The following is a 20,196-nucleotide window of genomic DNA, read 5'->3' as shown; positions in this document are numbered from 1 at the left end:
AAAAAAAAGGGGGAAAAAAAAAAAAAAAAAAAAAAAAGAAAAAAAAAAAAAAAAAAAAAAAAAAAAGGGGAAAAGCAAAAAGAAACCCCCCCCCCCCCCCCCCAAAAAAAAAAGAGAAAGAAAAACCTGTCAAAGTGGTTGGTCAAGTATCTGGTCAGTTAACGACCTTCATCAATAACCAGTCAAACCAAATAGCAAGAGTGCTACTTTCAGAGTGAGACTGGCAAAACTACGTCCCACTTTTATGAAAATGTATCTCCTTCTTTGTCTCTCAGTTAGCTATATATTACACTTCTTACAAAAATGCAAGACCTCTTCCTAGCTCACTCTGAAATCGTGGGGAATCTTTCCTGATCTTTTTGAATCTCGCTCTCATAGTTCACAAAGCCATTATTTACTGAGGGCCTCCTGTGTGCCAGGCACTGAGCCACATACTTTATTTGCTTTATCTCATTTATTTCTTCAAACAGTTCCGGAAAAGAGGTAGTATTTTTCCCCTTTTTCAGGTTCGAGGGATTGAGGGAAGGGAAGAGAATTAGAAGAAAAGGCTCCCTACTCAGGTTTTATACTCCAATTGCCAAAAAGCCTGAGCTCTATCCCTGCCAGTGTCTTTCTAGAAGACAGCCGATAAGTATTTCTTGAACTGAACTGACTTGTAGACCAGGGTCTCCTTTAGCCAGATAACGACCCGTGTCCTTTGAGTGAAATGCATCACATGACAGAAACAGGACCCAGTAGTCAAGTGCCCTTTTCTTTTCAAAAGAAGCAAACCTCAAAGCCATAATCATCTATAAATTCCCTGATCAATCACCTTAAATGATAACACTGGGAAGGAGATGCCTACAAACACAACCTTGATTTCAAGGACTCAGAAACATTAGACCTTAACTTCCTAAGTGTTAATGATTTGCAGGAGGTGAAGGTCTGATGAGCTGTCCACAGTAGTGGGAAGCAGAATGGAAGTGGGGAGAAAGTAAAGGGAGGAAGAACAAATAGCAAGAAGCTGTGTGAAGCAGGAACCCAGATCCTCAGGCTACACGGATCCCATTAGTCGTCTTATGTGGTTTACTAGAAATTCCACATTGTATCGAAGGATAGGAAAAAAACCCTTTTACTTCCGTTGCAAACATTTTACTTTCTGAGAAACACAAAGTTATCATGGGAGCCTTTTCCCCTCATATTGCCTAATGTACCAGATAATATTTGATTAGAACTCGTATCCTATGATAAATTCTGTGGTTTTATTTTTTCACTTAGGTGACAAAAAAGTTAAGTAAAAGGACCATTTTTACAGTTAGGGTTTTTATAATTAAAGATCGCTTTTGGAAAGAAAAAAAGCAACGGAATTATTTTTGATGACACACTCTTCATAGGATAATGTTTTTATCAGAACTCCATTCCCCATATTCCACCCTTCTTATATTTTGATAGAAGTTTTTAACCTGGTCAACATATTGCCAACTCTCACTGTTACCCCACCACAAAGGTGTTCTTTCTTATGTGTTTCTTGTGGGTGGTAGATGAAATTATACCCAGGTTGTAGGAAAACTATGAAGGCTGTATTTTGTAAGCAATGAAATCACTGCTTTTCTGTGCTCAAGCCACCCTGTGGTTGCTTGACAAAGTTAAAATCAGTGAAATCTCTCTGTCTTAAAAGACAAAGATAAGTTTAAAAATATGAACTTCCATATTCAACAAAGCGTTACCACGAGATTCTGGGGAGGGAGGGAGCTAGCAGATGCTACGAGGATTTGTGGCAAGTAAGAAAGATGAGGCTGCTGTCCTCCCGAAGATCACGCCAAACAGGCAGTTACATGTGTGGATCGACAAATGCCACCACAGAGCACACATGGGCTATGGAAGCTCAGACACGGGGCAGGAGGTGGGTGAGATGGGGGCAGGTAGTTCGGAAAGGATTCCCTGGGGAAGGGGAGTCTCATCTGGAAAATTAGCAACCAGTGCCAGTTAGCCAGCACGGCCTGTGCTTGAGGTGGGAAGATGCAGATGGGGAGGGGGCAGGGATGAAGGCCCAGCATGAAAGGTCAGTACGCGAGGGGCTGCAGCCAAGAGGGCATGACCCCATGGAAGCTCTGGTGGCTGACACAAGACGGTCAGGAGGTGATGAGAGATGAAGCAGATAAGGTGAGTGGGGGCCAGGTGATCGAGGACCTTGAAGACATAATAAAATGATGAGATTTGCACCTTGGAAGGCAGCATTGTGGAGACCAGATGAGTCATCCAGAGAAGAGACAATGGAACTTGGGTGGGGCAGTGTTAGAAGTCAGAGAAGAAGGGATTACTCTGAGAATATAGGAGGTGAGTGACACGGTGCTTGGAGATTGCCTGGATGTATCGTGAGGGACACCGAGGTCTGAAGAAAAAGGAAAGAATCGTTTCCAGACTTCTGGCTTGAACAGCTAGAGAGAAGATGGGCTGGGCCAAGGGGATACAGCTGAAGGAGCAGGTGACCAGCTAAGTTCAGTCCAGGATGTATTAAATTGTGGATGCTGGTGGAATATCCAAGTACAGGTGTCCAAACAAGCTGTTCAATACTCAGGTCCAAAGCTTGGGGTCAGGGGAGATCTGGGCTGAAGACAAAGCCTTCATTAGCCTAGAAGTGGCGAATGAAGACAAAGAAGCAGTGAGATCACCCAGGGAGGGTGGGAGGAGGCGAGGTCCCTGAGGGACACTGAACTTCAAGGGTGGGCAGAGGAAAAAAGGCCCATGAGGGTGATGAAGGAGAAGGAACCGTGCGACTGGGAATGGCGCTCCTCTCTCGACTTCCCTAAGGCAACAGAGAAGCACTTCCAGGAGAATGGTCAACAACAGTGTGGTAGGATTTCCAGAAGCCTAGTAAGGACTTTCCCATTGAATCTGGTGACTTTGGAACAAACAGGTTCAGTGGACTGATGAGGGCATAAGCCAAATTTGATTGGATGGAGGAGAGGAAGGGAGGTGAAGAAGTAGATTCAGGAAGTGTAGACCAGCACTTCGCAAACTTTCTGGCCCGAGGACTCCTTTATACTCTCAAACATTATTGAGGACCTTCAAAAACTTTGGTTTATGTTGGCTATATCTGTCAATATCTAATGTGTTGTAAATTACAACTGGGAAATTATCGATATATTTATTAATTCAAGAATCATAACTTTATTATATATATAACATATTCTTATAAAACATAATTGTATTTTCCAGAAGAATGTGGTGAGAAGAATAGCGTCTTTTTACATTTTTGCAGGTAGATCTCTTTAATATACACTTTACTAGGTGACACTGGGTCTCTCCTATCTGCTCTTGGATGCAATACAAGAGTGTGCCGTTGCCAGAGACAGGAAAAGGAATGTCTTTTCCACTGTAACAAGGGCAAGCAGGTGGTGCTGGGCATAGATATGAGTAAATTAATAGGTTTGGAGGCAGGAGGTTGAGAGACTTTTCATCCAGTAGCTTCTACTTCCCTGCAAAATCGGATCCTGAGGCAGGAGGCGGGAGGGATCAGAAATTTTAAAAGCAGAGGGAATATCTGCGCAGAAATAATCAAGTCATCCTTTTTTAATTAAGAAATCCAAGGAATGAAGTCTCCTCTGATAAATACACATGAAATATCATGAAAGGTATCTGTGGTATTAGAAAAATTGTGAGGCCTTCTGGAAAACTGAAATCCACACCAAAAGGTTTCAGAAGGAATAACAGGAGAAATGCAACATCTTTGGCCTTTCTAGAGAGAAGTCAAAGAAGTGGTGGCTATTTTCAACTATTTGGAAGCCAGCAGTAATGGTATTATTGGAGGATGCAGCAGGAGACTAACATGATTATGTCTGGTTCAAGAGCAGTGTTCTCCGCATATCTCAACCTTGTCACATGGAAACAAATACTGTTTACAAAGAGAAACACTGATGGATGCCTGAGTCGTCAGCTGGCGCTGGAAGAGCCCACAGTCACCCAGCCTTTGCTCTTCCCTGTGTCAGCCAGAAGTCCACAAGCTTTCTCCACGGCGATGATAAGGGCGCCTGAAAACAACCTCTCAACCTCCCTGAAGTGTCTCTGAACTGTGCAACGTGTTACTCCAGCAGAGGCTCTTAACCTTTTCCACGCCATGAGCCCCTCTGACAGCCTAATGAAGCCTGTGGACTCCTTCTCAGAGCAACGTTTTTAAAGCCATAAAGCAAAAAATACATAGAAGAACAAAGGAAACCAATTACACTGCAATATAGCTATCAACTTATTTTAAAAACCAAATTTCTAATATACAAATATGTGTGCTTCTTAGTTAATGCATGAAATAGAAAGATCTAGCACTATTTTGAAGTCCTACTACGGTTACATATGTCCACGATGGTGGTGACTACTGGCAATAGTTTACAGGCTAATGGGAAGGCAGACCTATAAAGAAATCAGTTGAATAGGTTGAAGAAACATTAAATATTAGAGTACGCAGTCATACTAGGGGATACAGAGGAGGGTCTCTTAGCATAGAAACAGCTTCCTGGAGGAGATGTTATCTGAGCTGAGGCTTCAAGACGTGAAGATGTTACCCATATCTACAAACTAAGAAAATATTTTCAGTTAAGTAGGCACAGTCTCTGGATGACTAAGGAAAGAGATTATGCAAAAATGGCAGAAGTTTTCCTGAAAAACCATTTTCTGGTGTTCCTAAAACAAAGGATTTAATATATGATGTTAGCAACCTACTTTATAAAGCAGCTAAAGGAGAACTCCAACATAACAAGAATATAGAGAAAATATCTCTCATTTTAAACAAGCCAGATAACGTTTTATTTCTTCTTTGCCCACAAGGGAGACAAGCCAACTTTTATCGTCTGTTCCATCTCCAAAGGGGCAAAAAGGGTAAACAGAAGAGAGCCATAAGACACCAATTAAAATATCCTCTGACCATACAGATCCTTTTTTGAAAATCAGAACTCAGAATTGAGTCCCATGAAGAAAAGGCAGAAAGAGACAGAAAAGGAGAAAGAGAGAAGGGAAGAGGAGGGGAGGGGAGGGAAAGGAGAGAGGGAGAAAGACATTCGGAACAGAATAGATGCTCAGTAAATGCTATCACCTCCTGATAGCCTGCTCTTGGCATTTCAGCATTCTACAGAAGATAGACTAGTTCTTTCCCTTTAAAATTATTATTTTAAATTGTTAAAACTATTTAAAATCCAAAGGTCTATAAGTTTCCTTATATTTTTATGAAGACCTATAGATAATCAGCAAACTTCCTGAAAGCTCAGCCTCTGAGGGCAGTTGTGAATAATGCTAACATACCATGAGGATGAAACAGTCAGTAAACAGGAAGCTTAGAAAACATCCTTCAAAGTGAAAGACCAAACTATTTTCAGGAGATATTGACCAACAGTCCTCTAAATCCTGACCATTGTAAAACAGCAGGTTTTGCTACCTGAGCAACAAACCAGGAAGACTTTGAATACATCCACACACAACAGTAGGTGTTAGAATCAAACACAATGTAGGAAAAAGTTAATCTCAAATACTGAATAATATTTATAATCCTAATATGTAAATGGAAGCTGGATGCTAGTCATAAAACTTTAGTAATGGTAGGAGCCTTAGTAATCAACCTTATCTCCCTTATAATTGTAGTCAAAACTAAAAACAGGAAATAGAAAATCCTAAAGTCACATTTCACCTAGTTCATAATTTTTCTCCTTAATAGCCCAGCTAGTTGATTTTATTTAGTTCCCAAAGAGAAAATCTTGAGCTACTATTGTCTGGTAGCCAATTACTCCCTCTGAGGCCACCATACATATCATATCACTTCTTTTGCCTAAATTCCAGCATTGGTAGTGTCTGCTGAGTGGAGGAGATTAAGTGCAAAACTGTCGTGTTAAAATATCACCTGAAAATACCATAAAAAGTATCATTCAGGTTAAATTAAAAAATCGAGCTGGGAGGGGTCAAAGGGGTGTTAGAGGAATTCTGGTACAAAATCCTTTAATCAGATTTCCTCCAAATACATTGATTTAATCAGATTGTTCTGTTCACACTGAGAACTAAAGAAATGAGAGTTTTCAATTGGGGAGGAGAGAATGGACGGAGAAGGTGAAGGTTGCAGGGCTCAGAGCTATCTCTATGAAACTGACATATATTATCCAGCAATATTACTTATCCAGAGCAACTCTGGACATCCCTAAATGCTCAGTAGGGCTGTACTTGCACTGAAGATTCCCTTATTCTCAGGATTCATGTCTGTCCACAATAATGCCAAAGGGAGTCACACCACCTGAGCATCAGTCTGCTGTTTAAATAGAACATGGGTAAACCCAAGGTCAGATGTGTCATCTGGAATGGCTTACATGGAAAACTGGGGATGACCAATGCATTCAGAATGCTTTTCCCCGTCCCTCAACACCCTCCTTACCTTTGGAGTGCTCACCACCTAAATAAAGTGACTAGTAGCACCCTGATATTTACACAATATCCTTCATGATGTCATCTAAGGCACCACCAGAAGGACTGCGCAATCCCACTCTTCCAGAGAAGACAAACTCTACCACTTAGCACAGAGGCTTTCAATACAATCTGCTACCCATGTATGGAAACAGAACCATGAAGTCAGGTAGACCTGTGTTTGAAGAACTCGAAAGTCTCTCTAGTCTTTTCACCAACTGGGAAAATGACTTCATCTCTGTGGTTTGGGGAAAGATGTAGTGATACGTAAAGCAACACCACAAAGATCAGAACAGAGTGAGTTCTCAACACATGTTAGGTCTTCTCCCTGTACTGAAATTTCTCCTCCATTATTTTTGGGTTCCCGCTTCCCTAAAGACCCACCCTGTGATGAAGGTTTTCATGGCCTCTACATACTGATGGCTCTCCAACACCTGACATAAACAGAACCTTAGGTTCCAGAATTCCCAAGTCCTCTGTTTATCAGGAAAATATAAATATATATCCCATGGATTTCCATGCTGACATATTTTCAGGATGACATCATTATTAAATTGAGAGGGATCAAGGAACAAAACAAATGAATCATTTGAAGCTAAGAAACATTTTCACTTCATAAAAGGCTTTTAAAATAATTCACATAAGTCTTTGTCACAAATAAAATTGAGTTGCACGCTGAATCAGTGATATACCTTTTGGCTGGTAATCTGCCAAAAGTAGACAACTGAAAACTCGAGAACAGTCAGATGAAAGTTATATCAATAGGAATCTGTTAATAGATCACGGTGTGTTGTTTGGGTAGGACTAGTGAGGAACTCTCTGATTTACCGAGTGGGGACATTAAGGTGGAAGGTAAAAGCAACACATATTAAATTATGACTGTTTTTGAAACAAGTCTTTGTGGCCATAACTTCTTAATTTCTTTTCACTTCGCCAAGATATATGCATATAAAACTACTGAAACCCTTATTTATAGTCACACAGACCAATGTTGGTTTAACAGAGAAAGTCACCATCTCACAAACAGTAAATCCATAGTCCTGTAGGCTTTAATTAAAAGACATTTATCATCCAGACACTAAATGAATTTGAAGGAAATAGAAGACAAAAATATCACCTTTTAGATTGCTGATGATTCTGGAGCGCTGTGGCTGGGAGAGCTGAACATCCCCCCAAATAAAACCAGATTTAAAAAAACAACCCTCCAAGTGGTTTAATTAGTGGGCACACCAGGTTCTCAAAAATAAGAGATTGTACATTTAAAAGCCGGCATGCAATGTTCCAGGGGCCAAGTCATAACTGCAATAGTCTGTATAACACACTCCCCACATTTGACGAGACATTTTTGTTTTGGAAAAGTAACTAAATCTACAGACGACTAGGAAACCTTTTCTCTATCAGATCAGAGCCTCCACTTGATATGAAAAATCTGTACACTCCTTTGCTTAGCTCATGTGGCTTTTATGTGCTGTAGCTAGAGTGTGGGCTCTGAAACCAGACTCACTATGTAGGCTGGAACCCCACCTCTGCTACTTCCTTTACTTTTTGTTTCAATTTCCTTGTCTATAAAATAAATATAGCAATAGCATCTAGCTCATAGGGTTGATACTAGTACTTGTCTTAGTTTGGGTTTACCCAGGAGCTGACCGCAAGGGAAAGATTCTAGTGTGGGGGTGTGGAAACTATATAGGGAGGAGAAAGCAGCCAATAAAGAATGTATTATCCAGCCGCCACAGTGGAGTGGAGCTTAATCCTGCCAGGAAGCCCTGGGAATGGTGTAAAACTCACATCTCTGAAACAACCCATATGAGGGGCAAGGGAGCTGGGGTATTTATACACCAACACTTGTCAGTTATTTTTTAAGTGCTCCCAGACGAAAGTACAGTGGCAAAAACAATTCCAGAAAAATTCCTCAGCCACAAGGATGTCGATACTGGCTGCTGGAAGTCTTCTAGTGCACAATGAAGTGGGCGGGGCTGAATGAATTAATCTATATAAAGTGCGGAGAGCAGTGCACAGCACATGGAGAGAGTTAAATAAGTGTTATTTACTATTACTATCAGTACTATTACTATGCATGGAGGCATCAGCCAATGCCACCCATGTTTATGTCAACAGCCTGTTACCAGGATACTTGTTGATGCACCCAGCAGAGCAGCTATTCCATAACGTTTGATGATCATCATTATGATGATACAGACTCAACCAAAAAGGCTAAGAATGAGAAATCAGGGATTATTTGCATTTGCAGGCTACCGTCCTATGAGATGAAGTGCAAACCAACGACAACCCTAAACACAAGTCCCTCTTCCAGGCACCGCTGAGTCTTTACCCTCATAAAATCCACCGCCTCTCCCTTGGCTGCCGTTATTGGCATGACCTGAGAATCTTACAACAGGTTGTAGCTGAGTTTATTGAATCTGAATGTTATAGAAATGCCTAACCCAGAACCGATGCCCACCAGAACACGGCTTAAAAGTTTCCCAAAGGAGAGAAGCCAACTCTAAAACTTTCCCCTTCTCAAACTGCTGCATTTGTGAAATTCTTCATGGACTCAAAGAGGGAGCATCAGACAACAAATCAGCTGGAAGCAGCAATCACTTATCGAGGCCACAGAAAGCAGATGACATCGAATCCATGTATGGAGCATCTGTTGTGTGGAAGCTAATTCAGACAGCTGGCAGTGGGGTGGGAGAAGTGACTAAGATGTAGAAGACAGATCTGCCTCAAGGGACCCGGAGACTCGTTAGGGAGGAGTGGCTTAGCCACATTACATACCAATTATTACAGACCTGTGCTTACTTTTGAATCACACATAATGACAAGAACAAAGTGTTAGGATTTGTCACAAAGCATGGCACGTTGAATTGTCAAATGATTGGAATTAGGCTGAAGTGGGATGTGAATCAGGTTGCGTGGGAATTGAGCCTTTCAAAAGGATGTGGTGAAAGAGACCCTTAGCTGATTACTCAGCATCCATTCTCTCCTTCTTCCCCGATATGAACAGCCCAACTTGCTCCCAGGAAACAAACCTGCCCAGGTAAAAGGCAATAGTTCCTAGCCAGCCTCTCTTCAAGTTAGGGGTGTCCGAGGAGTTGCAGATCCTTTGCCTTCTTGGCCTTTTTGACTTCCTCCCTTTCTGATGAACTCACAGCTCATCTTGGCTCCTCTAGGGGCCTTGACAATGGAAGCCATGTGCTAAGGATGCAGTGGCAAACAGGCAAAGGAGCTCAGGTCTCTGATGGTCTATGGAGCCACCGTATTGAATCTTGAGTACCTACCTCTGGAATCATCTTATGCAAGATGCACATTTCTATACTTTAACATCTTTAAAATTGGGATGAGACTTACAACTGATGGTGTTTTAAACTGCTACCAAGCAATAGTTATTTACTTGAAGATGTGTAGACAATATACTCATTGCTATTTATAAATAGGGCTTCAACTGAATTATGTCTAGTGTTGATACCACTCTTGTTAAGCTTAAGTCCCATTTAAAATGTCTTCCAGAAGATTATACTATGATTCAATAGTGAAATGGAAAGTTACCGGTACAAAGAAAGGCATGGACAGAGCGGCAAACAATGAATTTGATATTAGAAAAGCAACTATTAATTATTGAAGAAATGAACAAATGTTCACATTTTCTAGCAAACTGACACATGCTTTCAGTACAAGCAAATATCTACACAAGTAGACAAAGCTGTGTTCTAGCGTGCTACTAAGATACATAGAAAACTATTGCCTATACCAGGCCAAGCAAGGAAAACTCATGGATCAAAATGCGCAGAGTGGGTGTTAGGAATTTGGAAGAAAATCCCAGAGACGAAAGTGAGGATTCCTAAGAAATGCCGCATCACCAACACTATTGATGTCACAATACAATGCTGTATGAACAAGTGTGGGCATCAGTGATTCTGAGTCAGAAAAAGGCATTCAGAAGGAGCTATGAATGTTATAGGTTCAGGAATGTCCTAACCAATTTATTTAGCTTATATATTTCTCTCTTTATGTATGCTCAAGAGTGATACATGATGAAACTCTAAGCCTAGAAGAGCCAAGGAGACAGAGAGGACCATTCAGAGACCATTTCTGTAAGTCAGTAGTAAGATGAAAAGGGCCTGATAAAGGTAATAAGGAAAGAAAGGCAACTACTGAAACCTTTACATTTAAAGTGGTATTTGCTAGAGGTAACTGCCTCGGCGAAATTACAAGCTAAATAGCCTTTACCAAGAGTTGGGGGTTAAGAAAAGAATTTTTTCTTTCACCAGGGTTAAAAGTAAGAGCATTTTAGGGGGTTGTAGGCAGGATCAATTTCGAGGGACCTGAAATTGACGTTTTAGCTGCTATTCACAGCTAGCAGCTTTTTCTTTCATTACACTTTTATAACTCCATCATAAAAGGGGCAAAGGCAGAACTGTAAGTTTCCAGTGTAAAGTGGTTACATCTGGAAAACCAACTTTGCTGCACACCAAGGAGCCTTATGTGGCAATTAAAAAAGAAAACAGATTAGAAGTACACAGAGCAACATGGATGGATCTTAAAATCCCAGGGCTCAGAAGAAACACAATGATACATAACAGTCGATAAAATTTATGCACATTGAAATGAATGTATATAAAACAATAATACTCATTTGTGAAAACAAATGCATATAAAAAGATCCACACTAAACTCAGCAGAATAATCACCTCAGTATGTAAATAGGAGGGGCATAAGGGAAAAGGAAATGAACAAGTTATTCATCCAGCCAGTGATGATAATAAATGGGTCAGAAACTGAAAAATAGTGCACTCAATCTGATGTCCCCTCCCATGAAAAAAGTTTCAGCGTAAACTGGAATTTTAAATAAGCTTCAATAAATAGACACTTTAAAGCCATGTTATTCTAAAATTCAGGACAGAAGAGGGGTACTACTCACTTATTGTACAACTATTACATATTTAAGATAAAAAGAGATAAATGGTTAGTGAACACCAAGGAACTTAATAAGCACCTTTTAGACTTAATAAAAATGTCCCACTATTCAAAGGTGATACCAATCTGCACGCTTCCCCGCAAAAAAACTAACTGAAATATCATTATATATTTTTTTTTTTTTGAAATATCATTATATTGAGTGATTTTCGCTAAATGTGGTTTTCATTTCATGGAACGAATCCTTTAGTAAAATTGAAAAACATCAAACAATTGAATTGAATTTATTTTTAAGTCTTTACTATTTGACCATTAAAATATTCTTCTGTGTTTCATTAACGTTTGTTTACCTAAATTTCGTTTCTTCGGCTAATTTATTTTTAGCATGTTAAATACTGGGGTAACCTCACAGAGGTAAATTTTGGAAATGTGATCTGCATTTCCTATTTGCTTGCGTCACTCAGGTCTAATTTCAACTTGAGAACCCCCTCAGAGTTCTGCTGTCTTCAATAAATGTAAAGATTCATATACCGCTCATCTGCACAAAACTCAATATCTAAAGTAGGGGTGTGGGGTACACAAGAGAAATAGTCTAGCAAACGGAAAAAGCACATCCCTGTTGGCTGGAAAAAAATGAAAATTGCATCAACACAACAAATACCCATCTTCTTTACTATCTACCAGGGTTTCTCAACCTTGGCCGTATTGATGTAGGTTGGAGGGCTGTCCTGTGCACTGATGGATGTTTATCAGCGTCCTTGGCCTCTACCCACTGGATGCCAGTAGCAACCCACCCTCCGACAATGTGAAGAGGACAAAATCACCGGTTGAGAAGCACTGCTCTACAGGAATAAAAGCGACAACTGAAATCCATTGGAGAGCAAGGACCGTGACTTACTGGTTTTACCAGTGTTCAGGAAAGGTTCACTGATGATAAGTGGCTGAGAATCCACTGTGTGCCTTGTACCATGGGGAATACTTCTTTATGTTGTCTCATTACGAAGGTGTTTAATAAGAATAACAACAAAAACAGCAACAACTAGCTATCAATAACTTATTGCTGCCTCTTGCCCTTTCTTCTAGTAAGGGCCCCCTAATCTTTTGCCTAGGAGACAAACTCTTTCCCCATCAGTCACAAAGAGGGTAAGGCTTGCCCATCAAGGTGTCGCACTCACTCCTAGCCAAAGAGTGGATAATCTCTCTCTGACTGATGCAAAAGAAAGATAGAAAAAAGGCAGAGGTCATTCATCTTCGTGAAGAATCCTTGAAAAGCCATCTCGTTGCTCCTTCTCAGACCTAGTAAGCTGCCCTTGTTTTTATCCTTTCTGACACTTATCTTCTTTGAATTCTCTGAGCGCCTTCATCTCTTTGCCATGATGTCCTATTTTGGCTAAATTAGTCAGTTTGGATTTTTTGTGGTTTGCCATCCAAGGATCCCAAATGGTCAACAACCATTTACTGCGCTGAAGTATGGACCGGGCACTATGTTCACGCTGTGTCACATGCTTTCTCACTCACACTCAGTAGCTAGTAATCCAGTGCCCAGCCTGTGATAGGCCCTCTTCTTGTCACAGGAAACGAAAGTGAGGTTGTGGAGTACACATTCTCCATTCAGGCGGCCAGAGCATCATCTGGAGAGCTCTTTCAAAACGCAGGTGCTTAGGGCTCGCCCGCAGAGATTTTGATTCAATTGGTCAACACAATTTTTTCAACAAAGTGCTATTAAAAATGTACTATGTACAAAGCAGTGCCCTTGGGTACTCAATTTGAAATCAGGAGTAGAGAAATAAGAGGAATTATATTTTTAGTTAAAAGAAAGCTGAAAACTAGATGTGATATCGTGTTCATTTTTTAAAAGCTCCGAGGGGACACCCATATGTAGCCAGGGTTGAGCCCCACTATTCTAGAGTAGATTGGCCAACTATGACCTGGGCATGCCAAATTCGCTCTACTGCCTGCATTTACAAATACGGTTTTATTGGAATGCAGCCACATCCATTCATTTACGTACCGCCTATAGCTACTTTGGTCCTAGAGCAAAAGTATAATAGCTGTGACAGAGACTGTACAGTCTGCAAAGCCAAAAATACATATTTTGTGGCCCTTTATAGAAAGAGTCTGCTGACATGAGAATTTTCTTGTTTAATCCTCATAACAGCTCCATGAGTGAAAATAATAATAACTAATGCATATTGAGCAAATGTGCCAGGAGTTATGTATACTGCCTTAAGCAAAATTACTTCATTTACTGCCCTCAACAATTACCCTAATAGGGAGGTACTATTGGAAGGCTCATTCTAGAGGTAGGGAAACTGATGCGAGGTGAAGTAACTTTCCCATATCTACATAGCTCATAGTTGGTGGAGCTAGTACTGGAATTCACGTCCTTTGCCTCTGGAGCTCAAGCTCTGTGGTAAACTTCATGCTTCTCTGTATAATACAATTAAAGTACTGACAGCATATTTGGTCACATTCAAGCTATGGTAGTATAAAAAATTTATAAAAAGAAAACTCAATTAAATAGATTTGGAAGATCAGAAGAGGTAAGTCTCTCTTCCTTCATGGCAAGAGCTCAGTCAATGAGAGACTGTCATGACTCAGCCAGTGGAAAGCCATGGCCTCTTTGTTTACTCTAGCCTCCCAACTTCCTTTCCTCTCTATAAAACAGTTCTCCTCTCCATTTTTGCAGGGGACTTGCACAGGGCTCACCAGGGTTGCAGAACTGCGATTCTTTGCTCATTCTGAATAAACTGATTTTTGCTGGAGAAATAACAGGCTGTCTAATGCCTTCATGTCAACAGTAGGCAGGATATAGGCTCCCAAAGATGCCCACGTCCTAACCACTGAGCGTGTAAATGTTACTTCATATGGCAAAAGGAACTTTGCAGGTGAAATTAAGGATTTTGAGATGGGAAAATAATCCTCGATTATCCAGATGGGTCCAATGAAATCACAAGATCCTAATAAGTGAAAGAGAAAGCAGGAGAGGCAGAGTCAGAGAAGGAGATGTGTTGACGGAAGCAGAGGTCAGCATGATTTGGGGCCACAACGCAAGGAATGTGGGTAGCCTCTAGGAACTGAGAAAGACAAGGAAATGGATTCTCCCCTACGGGCAGCAGAAGGAACCAGCCCTGCTAACACTGCGATTTTAGCTCAGTGAAATCCACTTTGGATTTCTAACCTCCAGCATGGTAAAATGATCAATTTGAGTAGTTTCAAGTCAGTAAGTGTGTGGGAATTTGTTATAGCAGCCATAGGAAACATACACAGGCCATATTTTACTTTCTTGGGCCACACATTCGTAGACATAAAAGGCAGCAACATAGAGAGTTATTCTAATTCAAGCTAATGGCTGAAGCTTCAGGGAACGAAATAATGCAATTACATGGGGTTTCAGGTGAGAAATAGCCTCTGGGCTAAGTAACTACCTGGAAACGCAAGAGGAAGAACTCTGCACTGACTGCCCATATTGACTGCACTGCGTTTAGCATGTCTTCCCTGAAGGCAGATACTAAACTACCCAGCTCTGCAGGGGAGAGAGATCTAGAGAGACCTAGAGAGCTGTATTACCCCCAAAGGCAAGAGAGGATTTTAATTTTTTTTTTTTAAGTAAGAGCAGGCCTTCCTGTAATCTGAATTGTTTTTTCCCTCTAGTATCAAAAAGCCAATTTTTAGATTTCCATATGTTAATGACACCACCCCCTACTCTGTTAAAAGATATCACTGTGACTTCAGAGATTATTAAAAATATGACCTATGGGGATGATTATATAAGTACTCCTTGAAATACCAATCACAAGTTTTCCTGAAAAGCTGTGTGTATCTGAATACATTAGCATGATCTAGGGTTTCTCAGCCTTGGTGCTACTGATATTTAGGACCAGATAATTCTTTGCTGGGGGGACTGCCCTGTGTATTGTACAATGTTTAGGCCCCTCCCCACTAGATGCCAGTACCACTCCCTCCCTCAACCGTGACAAAATGTCTCCGGACATTGCCAAATGTCCTCTGAGGAGCCAAACTGTCCCAGGTTGAGAACTGCTAGCATGATCAAAGACAAACCTTGCTTTGTACTTCCATCATGCTGTTATGAATTTCTACCCTCCCCGACACTACCCAGAACGGCACCCCGCCCTGCCCATCAAAAGTAAATAAATGAAAGAACCAGTGGCATTGGGGAAATGATGCTGAGAGAATGGATTCTGGGCAAGCATATGAAACTGCCCCATTGTCTCTACAGTGTTCCTCAGATTGTTATCTCACTTTTTTTTTTTCCTCAGAGTTTTATTTGCAGCTCCTCAAAAAACTGAAATGTCAGTAAATATAATTTAATTATTCGTTTTTCTTTAGTCACTGATATATTAATTCCTAAAGAGTAAGATAACAACAACATGCAAATAAACAAAGGTTCCTGGGCACAGGTTTTAATTGTTCATTACACTCCCAATTTCACATTAATGGGGGGGGGCAGGACTTTGCAGCAATCTGACTAGAGATTATTAGTGCCTTTGTGCCAATCAAAACCTGTTCAAAATTCAAGGATGGCTCCAATGGCACTCTCTAAGGAAACTTTTCTGATGCCCTCCTCCATCGCTCTTTCTATGGGCTCCCCCTTGTTCTTTAACGACATTTATTTTCCTCTGTCTTTTATTAGATTTAGGTGTTCACATGCCCATCTACTTCACCTTGGAAACTCCTTATCTCTAGTGGGGATAAATCCCTTTAAAACAGTGGTTCTCAGTGGTAGCTGCACGGCAATACCATTTGGAGAGCTGTTAAAAATACCAATGCAGCAAGAGTAACTCTCATTGATTGCTGGTGAGAATGCAAAATAGTACACCACTCTGCAAAACAGGATGTCGGTTTCTTACAAAACTAATCATATTCTTACCATATGATCCAGTTCCTGGGTATTCACCCAGGTGTTGAAAACTTAGTCCATACAAATACCTACATGGGGTGTTTATAGCAGCGTCATTCATAATTGCTAGAACTTGGAAGCAACCAAGATGTCCTTCAGAAGGTGAATGGATACAACAGTGGTACATCCAGACAACGGAATATTATTCAGCACTACAAGAAATTAGCTATCAAGCCATGAAAGGACATGGAAGAACCTTAAATGCATGTTACTAAGTGAAAGAAGTCAATCTGAAAAGGCTACATACTATATGATTCCAACTATATGACATTCTGGAAAAGGCAAAACTATGCAGACAGTAAAAAAGGCAAAACTATGCAGACAGACGAGCGGTTGCCAGAGGCTGGGGGGATGAAGGAGGGATGAAACAGTGGATTTTTAGGGCACTGAAACTACTCTATATGATACTATAATGGTAGATACATGTCATTATACGTTTGTCCAAACCCGTAGGATGTACAACACAAAGAGTGAAGTGCAATGTTGTCATGTAAACAGTGGACTGTGGACTGTTATGATGCGTCAATGCAGGTTCATCAATAGTAAGAAATGTAGCCCTCTGGTGGGGATGTTGACAGCGGGGGAGGCCATGCATGTGTAGGGGCAGGGGGCGTATGGGAGATCTCTGTACCTTCCCCTTAATCTTGCTGTGAAGCTTAAACTGCTCTTTAAAAATGAAGTCTTAGAGCTTCCCTGGGGGCACAGTGGTTGAGAGTCCGCCTGCCGATGCAGGGGACACGGGTTCGTGCCCCGGTCCGGGAAGATCCCACATGCCACGGAGCGGCTGGGCCCGTGATCCATGGCCGCTGAGCCTGCGCGTCCGGAGGCTGTGCTCCGCAGCCGGAGAGGCCACAACGGTGAGAGGCCTGCGTACCACACACACAAAAAATAATAATAATAAAAAAATTTAAGTCTTAATAAATAACAAACAAACAGAACAAAACCAATGCCAGGGCCCTACCTCCAAAGACGATGATTTAATTGCTTCGGGGTAGGACCAGAGAATCAGTATTTTTAAGGACTCCCCAAGCGATGCAAAACACTGGGGTTGAGCACCACTTGGGCATACTGCAGGAGTCAGGCCAAATCCAGCAGCTGCCTACCTTTGTGAATAAGGTTTTACTGGAACACAGACACATTCACTTGTTTACGTATTCTCTGTAGCTGTTTTCATGATACAACAGCAGAGCTGAATAGTTGCATCAGGGACTGTCTGGTTGGCAAAGTCGAAATTCTCTTCTATCTCATTCTTTATAGAAACAGTTTTGGAACCCTGATGTAAACTACTGATGCTAACAGAGGAATAGATTTTTAATAAAAATTATATCACCCCCACAGATTATTGGCTGGTTGTAAGAAGAAACACATAGACTACAACAGAAGGACCAAGCTTTCATCACCTGTATCCAGTGGTAAAACAAAGAGAAATTACGTTAACCCAGACATAAGATGTAACACCAACATCACACTTGACGGAAACTTTCCCAGAAGTTTGATTTGATTTGGACTTTACTTAGACCTTTGATTGTAACCTCCAATAACAAATTATAGGTGATAAAACAAAGCAATTAGACAATCCAGAAGTTGAGATATTCCACAGGACCTGACTCCTTCAACAAGTCACTGGCATTAAAGAAAAGGCCGGCAGCTGGTCCAGAATAAAAGAGATTCTAGAAATGTGGGCCATCTTTGAATCCTAGTTTGGACAGTTACCTTGGGGACGATTGGGAAAGTTTGAATTTGGAGTGGGTATCACATGATTTGAAGGCACTGTTAATCCACATAGGTGAGAGAATGCTGTTGTGTATGTGTAATAAAATATACTTCTCAAAATTGCAGGCTGAAGTATTTACGGTATATAATCATGATTTCTGCAATTTGTTTTTAAATACTTCCTCCAAATACGATGCAGATATGGCAAAACTATAATGATTGCTAAATCTACATGACAGGTTGATGGGATGGGCATATAGGTGTCCTTATACTATTCTCTGTGCCTTTTTATGTTTCAAAATGTTCATAAGGGGGCTTCCCTGGTGGCGCAGTGGTTGAGAGTCCACCTGCTGATGCAGGGGACACGGGTTCGTGCCCTGGTCCGGGAGGATCCCGCATGCCGCGGAGCAGCTGGGCCCGTGAGCCTGTCCGTCCGGAGCCTGTGCTCTGCAGCGGGAGAGGCCTCGGCAGGGAGAGGCCCGCGTTCCGAAAAAAAAAAAAAAAAAAGTTCATAATGAACAATCCAAAAAAGGTCACACTTGGTCACACCACCAACACAAACAATGTTAGACTGAGGTCAGAGGCTGGTGAATGATCCTGGGTCACTAACGCTGAACTCACAAGAGAAAGCTCCAAGGGGCCCAGGTTATGAGGCAGCAGAGGGGAACACGTATCAAGACAGGAACAGGAGGAAGCTTGAAGCTCCCAGAAGGTCAAGGCCAAGGAATGGCCAGGGGAGAGCAGAAAGGATCCATTCAGCAGGACAGCGGTGCAGTCGTACTGGTGGCAAATTCCAGGGGACCTGTGTTACTCATGGATTCAGTGTGTGTTTACTGAGCGCGGGTCCTGTTTGAGGAGCAGAGGAGGGAAGAGCAGGTGACGAACAAGCAAACGAATAAACGAGAATGGCTGTGGTGTGGAAAGCCATCAGGAAACCAAAGGAGGGCATTTTCCAGCAGCCCTGAGTAACGACGTCTGATGGAAGAAGCATTTGGAGAAGAGGGGACAGAAGCTCAATGACACTGAGGCAGGAATAAACTTGATGTGACGCAAAATAAAGAAGCCCGGGTGCCAGAAGCGGAAGGGGGTGGGGAGAGCAGTCCCAAAGGAGGCAGGAAAGGTAGGCAGGGGCCACATGAGGGCAGCCTTGGAGGCTGAGCTGAGGACTTGAGAGTGGCTTCCCAGGGCGGAGGGAAGGCCCTGGCACATTACAGGCCCCAGGGGCAGGCCTGTGATCCAAGATGTGTTTTTGAAAGACCTGGCCCATAAAAAAGGGGCTGAAAGGGGGAAGAGCTGAAGCACGAAGAGCCATAAAGAAGCAGCTGAAGTCATCCAGGTGAATGAGGATGGTGGACCTTGGTTGCCAGCGGTATTGATTAAACCAAAGGGGCCGATTCCAGAATCTTGTTAACAGACAGGACGCGGGGACAGAGGCAAGGAGGACAGGGGAAGCCCAAGGATGGCTCCTTGAGGCTTGGCCTGAGCGGCTGCCGCAGTGCAATTTAGGGACATGGGGAAGTCCCCTGGATCGCACAAGCAGGGTGCTTTGTTTCTGCAACAGGTGAAGCTCCCTCCTACCTCAGGGTCTTTGGACTTCTATCCCGTCTTTGGGGAACATTTGTTCCCTCAGTTCTTATTAGTCAGGTCTCATCGGAGATGCCATTTTCACAGAGAATTCTGTCCTACCCACTCTGTCAATGCTCTTGGGACAGGGCAGGAGAGGAGAGTGTGGAGAAACAGCCTGCTTTGTTAGAGAGAGCCAGCCTTCCAAAGAAGGACTTGAGAGGTGGCATTGGGCCCTTCTGGCCAAAGGTGGGCATCGCGTTGGCAAAATGCTGGTTGTACTCAGCCCGGCCAGCCTCCTCTTCCTCTTCTTCTTCCTCTTCCTGTTCCTCTTCTTCCTCCTCTTGGCCACCTGGGAAGTCTGACCTCTCATTTCCCTGGAACAGGCCAGGGAGTCAGGGACTTTGCCTGCACGCAGCCGGCTGCTTGCAGGATGGACAGGGCCTTCAGCCCGCACCGGCCCAGGGAAGCCTCAGCCTCACCCTGCAGGGCCCTGCCTGCCCGAAGCACAGCCTGACCTTCCAGTACAAACTGGGCATCTGTGGTCATCTCTCCACTTGCTCTTAGGCAACCTGAGGACAATAGCTTTGACTTATTCACGTCTATCTCCCACAGCATCTAGCACAATACTCTGTGAATAAATAAACAAGCCCCGCTCTGCACTACCTTGC

This window comes from Neophocaena asiaeorientalis, unplaced genomic scaffold (genome assembly GCF_003031525.2).
Source record: "Neophocaena asiaeorientalis asiaeorientalis breed wild unplaced genomic scaffold, Neophocaena_asiaeorientalis_V1.1 scaffold295, whole genome shotgun sequence".
NCBI lineage: Eukaryota > Metazoa > Chordata > Mammalia > Artiodactyla > Phocoenidae > Neophocaena > Neophocaena asiaeorientalis.
This window is presented reverse-complemented; position numbering follows the sequence as displayed.